This window comes from Petaurus breviceps, unplaced genomic scaffold (assembly GCF_028583685.1).
Source record: "Petaurus breviceps papuanus isolate PSGF00001 unplaced genomic scaffold, PetGlider_PUasm1.0 419, whole genome shotgun sequence".
Classification (NCBI taxonomy): Eukaryota; Metazoa; Chordata; class Mammalia; order Diprotodontia; family Petauridae; genus Petaurus; species Petaurus breviceps.
The window spans coordinates 4,595,706-4,606,174 of record NW_027186324.1 but is presented as its reverse complement, the minus strand read 5'-3'; the positions used below and the strand labels follow the sequence as shown (position 1 = coordinate 4,606,174).

The window sequence follows — 10,469 nt, the reverse complement described above, 5'->3', positions numbered from 1 at the left end:
CCAGGTTGAATATAACCGGAGTAAACATAGATAGATCGCTGAAAACGAAGCGTTTTGTTTTAAAGTGCTCCACCGCTTCACTCTTCAGAATTACCAGAAAATACACCATAAGGGAACTTCCCCTGCCCTTCGCAAACATAACACAGTTTAAACGTCAAGGGCCAACTAAAAGCAAACCTTTGGAGGTCCAAACCACAACGTCAATCAATAGTATTTACTGAGCATCTTGTACGGAACATTGAGCAACGACACAGAAGGAGGGGAGCTTGCCCAGAAACACAAATCACAGCACCCTCCCTCTAGAGTTCATAATCTAAGGATTACAAAGGGAACCAGTTATATTGACTTGCAGCTGTAAAAATAGTTATAAATAAGACAAATTCATGGACCCCAGGTTAAGAACCCCTATAAATCACATGGTGAGTTGGCTTAGCACTCTGTGTGTGCGCGTCTTTCTCTGTCCCTCTCTGTCTCTGTCTCTCTGTCTCTGTCTCTCTCTGTCTCTCTCTCTTTCTCTGTCTCTCTCTGTCTCTGTCTCTCTGTCTCTGTCTCTCTCTGTCTCTGTCTCTCTTTCTCTCTCTGTCTCTGTCTCTCTCATGAACCACACACACACACACACACACACAGACGCACGCACGCACGCACACACACACAGATATCTGATTACCAAATTTAGTTACAAGCGCATGTCACCCCAAAATCCGGATTAACTTCTTGAGGTACCAGTCAACAAGCCCAGACTTCTGCTCCGGCGGGTTGGACAGGGGCGAATGAGTCCCCCCGTGCTCGGAAGAAGTGAGTGGAGGCAAGTGTCAAGCCCAAGTCCTCTGACAGCACAATTACGGACCAACTCTGCACTTAACCATCCTTCCTACAACCTCCAGAGAGCCCCAAAGAATGACACCCACTCTGGTGCCGCTAATCTTGGAGTAAGTCAAAGGAGTGTGGGGTGGATGGCCGAGAGGACTGGCGCTGTCCGCCGCTTCACTTTCCCGTTCTAGGCTGCAGGGTTCCCTCTCTGCCAGGGCCCCCCCCCCCCGGCTTCACTGGGCAGCGCAGCCCTCGATTGGCGTCCGGGCGCCTAGAGATATCTCTCGGAGCTCGGAACTGCTAACTGCACTTACTGAGCTTGCCTCGGGAGAAACCGGGAACCCCCCTCCGGGAGCCTCGGGCTGCGTTCCTCGGCTGCGCCCAGGCTCCCCACCGGCCTGCCGCGGGCGCAATGAGCGCTTTCTCTTGGCCCTCTAAGGCTGCCGATGCCAGTCCTGGGCAGCAGAATTCGGCCACTTGGAGTCTTCCATCTCGCTTCCTGCGCCCTCTCGGGGAGGCATGGATTAGCGGCCCGAAGCCAGAGCTGGAGGATTTGGAAGGACTGAAGCCTAGCTTCTCCTCTCCAGGGCCCTGCCTTGTCTTCCAGCTCCCCATACGAAGCTCCCTCCCACGCAGGATGGAGACAAGCCTATACTCCTCCCCTCGCCCTCCAGGAGGGGGAGGAGGCAGCAGCATTTCCCGGACGTTGGGACGCCTCTTCTCCTCAGTCTGGACAGCTAGCAGGGTTGACCAAACCCGGGAGTAAGCTCAGGGATGGGTATATGCCACCGCTGCCTGCCTCTGCCCCTCTGATCCGAAGGGCAAGTGGACGGTCTCTGTAGTACAAAGGCCTGGAGTCGTGGCCAAGGTGGCACTCTGGGGTAGTGAGTAAAGTCCAGAGGAGTGCTGGGAGACGAGCTATTCCCAAATTCCCTAAGAACGGGGCCGGGGGGACGACTCCAGGCCTTTGTACTACAGAGACCGTCCACTTGCCCTTCAGGTCAGAGGGGGGGGAGTTTGAATAGACGATTCCTGCTAGGTAAGGAAGGAAGGCAGGCTGTGGAAGTTAGTATCTTCGCCATCGTTCAGGGCCTCACAAACCTTAGCATCTTAGAAGCATGGGTTTTAAAGAAAGACGTTAGGAAGTCATCGATTCCACCCCCACTTTACAAATGAAAGTGATGCACAGAAAGACACATTTAACAAACGAACTCCCCGTAGTCGTGCTACTAACAAGCGTCCAAGGCAGGGTTTGAATTTACGTTTTCCTGACTCAGTTTCCAGTGTCCCGTCCACTACACAAAACTGGCTCTCTCCTCCAACTGGCTCTGAGACAAAGAAACAATATTTCCGGAGTCGCAGGGTTCTTTCTTTTCAAAATTCACACCCAGAGCAAATCAGACTGCCAAGAATGCCTACAGCCTCCGGAGGTTTGATCCTCATCCAGACAGAATCACAGCGTTCTGCTGTTCTGGGATTCTTCCCACTAATATCCCTATGTGAATTGTGGCCATTTCAGGGTTTCTTTATACTCAAAACCTTCAAAAATATACTTCCAAATTTAGTTTTATCCCAGAGATCATTTCAATCATTTTGGAGGGGAGGCAGAGGAATGGACCTAGAGTTGAAAAGGACTTTAAAAGTAGCCCTTTCATTTTATAGATGAAGAAACTCGGGAACAGAGAGATTGGATTGAGTGACTCACCTACGGTTTGGCAGGTAGTAGATTTGAATCCAAGGACTCCAAACCCAGCATAAAGTTCACTGACACAACGCTGCCTTTCTCAAGAAGTTTTAAGACCAATAGCTTGTTGACTTCGCATGTGAGAATTTTCTGAGCTTCAAAAAGATAGTCCCCCTGTGGGCGGAATACGTTTAAAATTTAGTTTAAAAAAAAAAAAACCTTGTTATTTTACAGATGAGGAAACTGAGACAAACAAGGGCTAAGTAATCTGACCAGAATCCAACAGCTAGTATGTTTCTGAGACTGCATTTGAACTTGCCTGCACTCTATCCACTAGCTGCCCATAATATAAGGGATTCATTACAGGACACTGATTTACCCTCGTTAGCTAGGTGGGTATATATACTCTTTTCTGAGAGAGAGAACACTCTGTGGCTTCCCTGTCCAGCTTTTCATGTCCTTTGCAACATTTACATCTGAAAGTACCAGCCTCTCTTCAGTAAGTCCCAGACCTGCCCTTGTAACATCTGCACCAGAGACAAGGCACAGCCCCCTATGGAGAGGCTGGTATGTCATCTCATGCTCACAAACTTTCTTAAACAGAAGATTTCTCACTGAATTAATTCACTGAAATGTCATCCTAGTAAAACCATTTAGTATATGACAAACTTATGGAATCATTTTGTCATTTCTTACTTTGTTAAATAAATAATTTATTCTATATAAATTAATAAAATAAATTGTATAAATAAAATTGCCATTCCATAATTTTAAAAAAACTTTTGACAAAAGGTTTTTTTTTTTTGGTTTCATAAAAATGAAATGTATGTTTGGGGTTTTTTTGGTCATAAGCTATATGGCCCAGTGCAATATGACTTGGTGACCTAAAAAGCTTTTTTAAGTGTTTTTTAAGCTGTTTTTTATGGAACTTACTGCAAATCTCTAGAACCACAAGGTTCCTTGGAAGAAATTTTAAAACCACTGCCCTAGATGGACTTCCTTCAACAGCCTAACTCTTCATATGTTTTCCATTCTCTTAACCTGCACTGAACCACTTTTTACTTCTATCATCAAACCTTTAACTTCAAAACAATTTATTCCTGTCCACCTCACCCCAAGCAGTTGTCTGACTCCCTTCAATTCGTTCTGCTTAATATATGACATCGAGGAAGACCTAAACTAATATTCTTGACCAGTCAGAAAATCCATAACCGTATTGAACATGAGAGTTAGGGATAAGGCAATGAATACTGTGAGTGATTTATGTTTTCACAGCTAAAGCAGATGCACCAGGATGGGCCTTTCAAAATCTGTGCCATGTTTTTGATCAATCAATCAAAGCTTTTATTAAACACTTGTTTTGTAAAGGACATTGTACTGGGCAGTGGCAATACAAAGACAAAAAAAAAATAGTCCAGAGTCTCAATGAGCTTACAATCTATGGGAGGAAGGAGTGTACACAACGAAGTGCATATGACCTATATGCAAAATTGTTGTTCAGTCATGTCTTACTCTTTGTGACTCCATTTGGGGTTTTCTTGACAAAGATAAGGTAATGGTTTGCCATGTCCTTCTTCAACTCATTTGCAGATGAGGAAACTGAGGCAACAGGATGAAGTTATTCAGGGTCACATAGTTAGTAAGTGTCTGAGACCAGATTTGAACTCTGGGAGATGAGTCTTCCTTACTTCCAGTGAAGTGCTCTATTCACTGTACCACCTGGCTGCCCTCGAAAATTAAACACAAAGTAATTTTGGTGGGAGACAGTAGCAGTTGAGATTATCAGAAAAGGTAATAATGGAAGAAGTAGAAGATATGGATAAATGTATTCAATGATTCTGAATAACTGACTCAACTATTCTACACCTCAGTTTTTCCATCATTAAAGTGAAATGCATTATTAATATGAAAGCAATATGACTATTGCCAAATACTGCCAGACATCTACAGAAATCAAGTGCCCCACTTGCCTTTATAATGTGCCCTCCCAGTTGGTGTCATTTGCCTCAAGACAAATTATCCTTCCACTCTTGAAACTGTGTGGGAAGATGAGTGGTTTAAATGGTTCCACTTTAGAGGGAAGGAATTACATTGTATCTACAAATATTGGAAAGATTGTCTCTGAAAGAAAAATTTGATTTTTTTAATAACTCCAAAGAGAAGAATTAGGAATGGTGGGGAAGTAAATTTATGTTTCACAGAAGAAGGAACTTCCTGTCCAATAGTGACAGGGACTACCTCATGAAGTAATGAGTACATTGTCATTATAGAAGTTCAGAAACTGAACGGACATTTGTCAAGAATATAAATGCTAAATACTAACAACAACAAAAAAGACTTTAGAAAATTATGCTGGGATCTCCTGTCCCCAAATACTCAGTGATTCCCTCTTGTCTAAATAAATATCGGCCTCTTTCCTTGAGATTCAAGGTTGGCCACAATTTGATGGCATCCTGCCTTTCCAGCTTTTCTTCATACTACTTCCTGCCACACGTGACTGTTACTGCATCTAGAGGTAATATAGTTGTGAATATCTTCCTCAATGATCATTCAAGAGCCCCCACTGATGCTCTTCCCCTTAACTGTTAGCCAGTAGATGAAGTTCTTTATCAAGGTCATTTACTTAGCTGGCTTAGCGATTAAACACTTTCCTCAACACCAGGACACATTGTCCCACACATAGATCCAGAGTCCAAGAGCAGGAAAGAATGGGCATGGATGTAATAGAGAAAAGTCTCATCATAGTGAGGCATACACAGAGGGAACACACATGGCCAAGGTAACTCATTGGCTAGACTAACAGCCTACGCGTGTAGTGTTTGGGCCAAATAAGCCAACCTGCTGCTGGGCTGGGTCTAGCAGGTCACTTAGAGTGGCTGTTCTGACTCCTCACCAGCCTCCATTACTGCCGAACTGAACTGAGCAGACACTGATCTCTAAAGGATGGGTCAATTGTTGGTCTAGTGGCTTTGTTATTCAGTGGATAGTTGTAGTCTTTCTACCCCTTAAACTGGAAGAGAACTTTCCAGGGAGTAAGGTGTATGCAGTTTGGAAAGGGAGGAAGAAGTTAGGATAATGAAGGAGTTTGAATTCCAAACAGAGGATTTTGTATTTGATTGTATTTGGAGGTAATAGGGAGCCACTGGAGTTTATTGAGTGTGGGAGAAGGGGAGAGTGACTTGATCAGACCTATGCTTTAGGAAAATCACTTTGGTGACTGAATGCAGGATTGGAGTGGGGAGAGACTTAAGACAGGTAGACGACCCCCGCCCCCGCCAAGCAGACTATTCCAATAGTCCAGGCCCGAGGTGATAAAAGCCTGCACTAGAATGGTAGGTATCAATATCAGAGGAGACAAAGGAGTATATAGGAGAAGTGGTGAAATCAACAGGCCTTAACAACAGATCGAACAAGAGAAGTGAGAGATAGTAGAGGGGTAGAACGACCCCTAGGTTGTGAGTCTGAAGGACTGGAAGAATAGTGTTGCCATTTATAGTAACAGGGAAGGTAGGAGGAAGAGAAAAATTTAGGAGAAGAAATAATGAGTTCCATTTTGGACAAGTGTAGCTTAAGATGTTCACTGGAATCCAGACTGAGATGTCTGAAGGACTATTGAATATGACAGATCGGAGGTCAGCAAAGGAGTTGGAGCCCAACATGGACATTTGAGAATCAGCAGCATAGAGATGGCAATAAATCAATGGAAGCTGATGAGATCACTAAGTAGAACTTAAAACAATTTGCATATAGTAGAGACTTGTGATTTCAAATAAAAATCATCTTATATTTGTCTTTGGTTATTAGCTCAAAATAAGCATGTCTGTTGGTATTTTCTAAGTTTGTAACAATAAAACATTGTTTGAAAGAAGGAATAGAGGTGGGGCAGCTAGGTGGTACAGTGAATAGAGCACCAGCCCTAGAGTCAGAAGGGCCTGAGTTCAAATCTGACCTCAGACAATTGACACTTATTAGCTGTGTAACCTTGGACAAGTCACAAACCCAATTGCTTTGCTTCCAAAATTTAAAAAAAGGAGGAGGAATAGAGTAGTTGCCATTATATAAGAGAATGGCAAGTGTTTTGATTTTCCAAAAAAGAGAAGAGGAAGGATAGATTTTGCAGACTATACATTAGTGATCTTGAATTGATCTCTGACAGAATTCTAGAATGCATTGTTATTTTTTTAGAGGCAATCAGGGTTAAGTAACTTGCCCAGTGTCACACAGTTGGTAAGTGTCCGAGGATGCATTTATACTCAGGTCTTCCTGACTCCAGGGCTGACGCTCTACCCCCCTGTGCCACCTAGCTGCCCTAGAATGCATTATTAAAGATAATTAATGAACTTTGGGAAAAGGAAGTGCTGATCACTAAAAGGCAACATGGATGGCTTCACCAAAAATAGATCATGCCAGACCAATCTCATTTCCTTTCTTTGACAGGGTGAGCAGCCATAGTGAATCAGGACAATGAAGTACATAGACCATAACTAGATTTCAGCAAAATATCTGACAGTTTTTAGGTTATCTTTTTGGACAAAATGAAAAGACATGAGTAGATGATAGCCTGGTTAGATGAATTCAAAGCTTCTTGAATGACTGCATGAAGAATAGACATAAATGAATTAATATCAACTTGAAGGGAAGTCTCTAGTGGAAGGCCACAGAGATTTGTCCTTGGTCCTGTTTTCTTTTTTTAATATGTTCAATCTATGACATATAAAGGCAAAGATGGCATCCTTACAGTTATGCAGATGACATAAAGCTGAGAGGGATAGTTGAAATATTACATAGCCAAAGTAAGATCTACTTTTTGTGCATCTTGCCTGTCTAGAATGAGAAGCTGGATCACTATGCTGAAATATAAAGTTACAAATTTGGGTTTTATAAAACCCAAACTCATGAATATGAGATATAAGAGTTACGGCTAGCTTGTCTGAAAAAGACCTAAGGACTTTAGTGGACTATGAGCTCAATCCAAGTTAAAAGTTAAAAGTATGACAACTAGAAAAGCTAATGTAATCTCACATGCACTAGGGGAAGTGTGGTGCCCTAAGTGACAGTATAACCATACTACACCCTGGTTAGGCCATCTGAGGACTGCTGTGTTCAGTTGTGAATGCCAAATTTTAGGAAGACAATCAATAAATTTCAGAGAATCCAGAACAGAGCAATGAAGATGGAAAAAGGTCTTGAGATTGTGCCACATGAGGAATAGTTAGGAGAACTGTGGAGGCTAAGCCTGGAGAAAAGAAGAATGGGGGGGGGAGTTAAGTAACATTTAGGGGGTTCTATTTTTAATTATTTGAAGGACTGTGATATGGGAGAGGGATTCGATGGGGGCTGCTAATCTCAAGAAGGCCAAACTAGGGACAATGGGTAAATACCGCAAAAAAACCCCAAAACAAAACACATTTATGTTTGGTATCCAAAAAACATTCTACCTCTTAGAACTGTTGGAGAGTCCAGATGACCACCGGCTGGTGTGTTGTGCTAGGAGATTCATAATGACTATACCTTAATAATGTAATGTTTTTAAGGTTTGCAAAGATTTGATATATTTAATTTGATTCACACAAAATCCTGCTAATATCCTTATTTTACAAGTGAGGAAATGAAACTGAGAGAAATTAGGTGACTTAACCAGGGTCACTCAGCTAGTCAGAATATGAACTTAAGTCTTCCTGATTCCAAATCCTGCCTTCTATTCACTATGCACCCTATCAGCCTAGTCTTGCTTAGGCACATTCTGAAACAGACAGCCTTTGAGATCCCTCCCTTCCAAATAAGAGATTCTATGGCTAGATCTCAAAGAGCTATTCTGTCATTCCCTCCTTACACCCCAATTTATTCTCCCTCCCCCAAGTACTTTTGAATCCACTGACACTGGTCTCCTTGCTTTTCCGCAAACAAACAAAACGCTCCATCTCTGGACTCCTGGCATTTTTCTGGTCTATCCACCATGCCTAGAATGTTCTCTTTCCTTATCTTTGCTTCCTGGCATCCCTGGCATCCTAAAATCCCATCTTCTACAGGAATCCTTTCTTTTTGTTTAGTCATTTCAGTCATGTCCTACTCTTCATGACCCTATTTGGGGTTTTCTTGGCAAAAGTACTGGAACGGTTTGTCATTTCCTTCTCCAGATCATTTTACAGATGAGGAAACTGAGGCAAACAAGGTTGAATGACTTGCCTAAGGTCCCACAGCTAGTGTCTTCAGCCATATTTGAACTCAGGTCTTCCTGATTCCAGGCCCAGCACTCTATCCACTGTATCATCTAGCTGCCCCAAGCCTTTCTTGATTCCCCATTAATTTTAATTCCTTTCCTCTAGTGATTTATTTCTAATTTATCCTACTCTCTGAAGCTTGCTTGTACATAGCTATTTGCTGGTTGTTTTCCCCATTGGATAAATAACCACCTGAGAGCAGAGACTGAATTTCTTTGTATCCCCAATGCTTAACCCAGTGTCCAGCACATAATAGGTGATCAATAAATCTTTATTGCCTAAGTCTTTAGAAGTATGAAAAGCAATACACATTCTCGTTAATTTTTTTTTAACATTCACACTCAGACTTCTTTTTTTACAAATTTTTGTGGTTGTGTGTGTTTTGTCTTTGTTCTCCAAGAGGACTGTTATATCAGAGAGATGATGACATGATTTGCAATTGACTTTGATTTGAGTGAGGGAGGGATGGACAAGGTCACCAACCTCACTTTCAAGTTCTTACTTTGAGAGAGGCAATGTCTCCCCCCCAAAAAAATCAGACTGGGAGGGAAAGACCATCAGGGTTGCTGGCTAAAAGAGAAACTGTTACATTCACTCTGAGTCAGGAGGGCCCAAAAAATAACAACTGAGTGGTCCTTGGTCAGGGACCTACTGTTGAGATCCAGAGGGAATTGGGTTTAAGGCTTGGTGTTTGAGAAAGAAATCTAGCCAGTATTCCCCAAGTTAATGAGGTAGCTTTCAGCCATCAAAATTGATAAAATTTACCTTCCTTTGGGCAGAACACCCTCCAGTAAGAAGAGAGGAAAGGAGAGAGGAGGGAAAGAAAGGAAGGGGAGGGGAGGAGAAAAGCAGCTGAGTTGCCCAACTGGAACTGGAAAACTGGGTCCCCATTCAGGCAGCTCAGACTCACAGGTTGTGGCTTGTCCTTTGTTCCTGATGAGTACCATGACATCAGGGAGATGAGAACATGATTTGCAATTGACTTTGATTTGAGTGAGGCAGGGCTGTGCAAAGCCACCAGCCTCACTTTCTCCTCCAGAGCCATCTGGATCCAGTGCCCAGATATGATCAAGATGACCGGAGATGGCCCAGGATACAGCGGGAGACCTTGGCCTGTAAAACAAATGTTCCTAATTTCATTAAAAGAAAACCAACCCACACATTTTGCCTTTAGTATTACAATGTTGGCTCAGTTTCAAGCCAGAGTTATGGCCAAATATGCGGGAAAAGAAAGTTCTTTGGAAAAATCACAGTCATGCTCATTTTTAATATAAATAAACTCCAAAAGGTCAACAGTTCAAGAAAAGTTTCATCTAAGCATTTATGTATGTGCATTTACCTTATTTTGAGTAATTGGGATGATTTCTTTTTATTTGTCTCAGCTTAGCACAGCCCCTGGCACACAGTAGGGACTTAATAAATCTCTACCACTGTCTATGTGTTCATGCTAATTTAACCTCCCAAAGCCTCAGTGTTCTCCTTCATAGAAACAGTGCAATAATTACAGAATTCCTGTTAATTCACTGGGTTTTTCCCCAGTAGAAGGTATGTTTCTATAGAGCATGGACTATTGTCAAGTTTTTGTTTGGTTGTTGTATTTGTTGTGGAACCTTTTCATCTCCAAAATCTAGATATGTATGTGGTTCATATTTGGCACTTAATGAGTGTATTTTTAATATAATAGAAAACCATTTCAATACACACATTCACTCACACATACACACATACACTCACTCACACACACATACACTCAC

The 10,469-nt window shown here is 42.4% G+C and overlaps 1 protein-coding gene across 23 annotated transcripts in view; it reads right to left on the bottom strand.

Annotated features, from left to right (window-relative positions):
- The window catches only part of LOC138171194 (interleukin-1 receptor type 1-like), a 75,092-nt gene that overhangs the window by 36,238 nt on the left and 28,385 nt on the right, over positions 1-10,469 (bottom strand). For 9 of the 23 annotated variants that reach the window (XM_069100570.1, XM_069100575.1, XM_069100569.1 and 6 more), the window contains exon 1: positions 1,125-1,476. The gene's annotated coding sequence lies outside the window, so the exon portion shown is untranslated. Of the gene's footprint in view, positions 1-1,124; positions 1,481-2,515; positions 2,669-10,469 lie in introns of those variants that run through there. The other 14 variants (XM_069100565.1, XM_069100578.1, XM_069100579.1 and 11 more) reach the window with 4 other exon arrangements.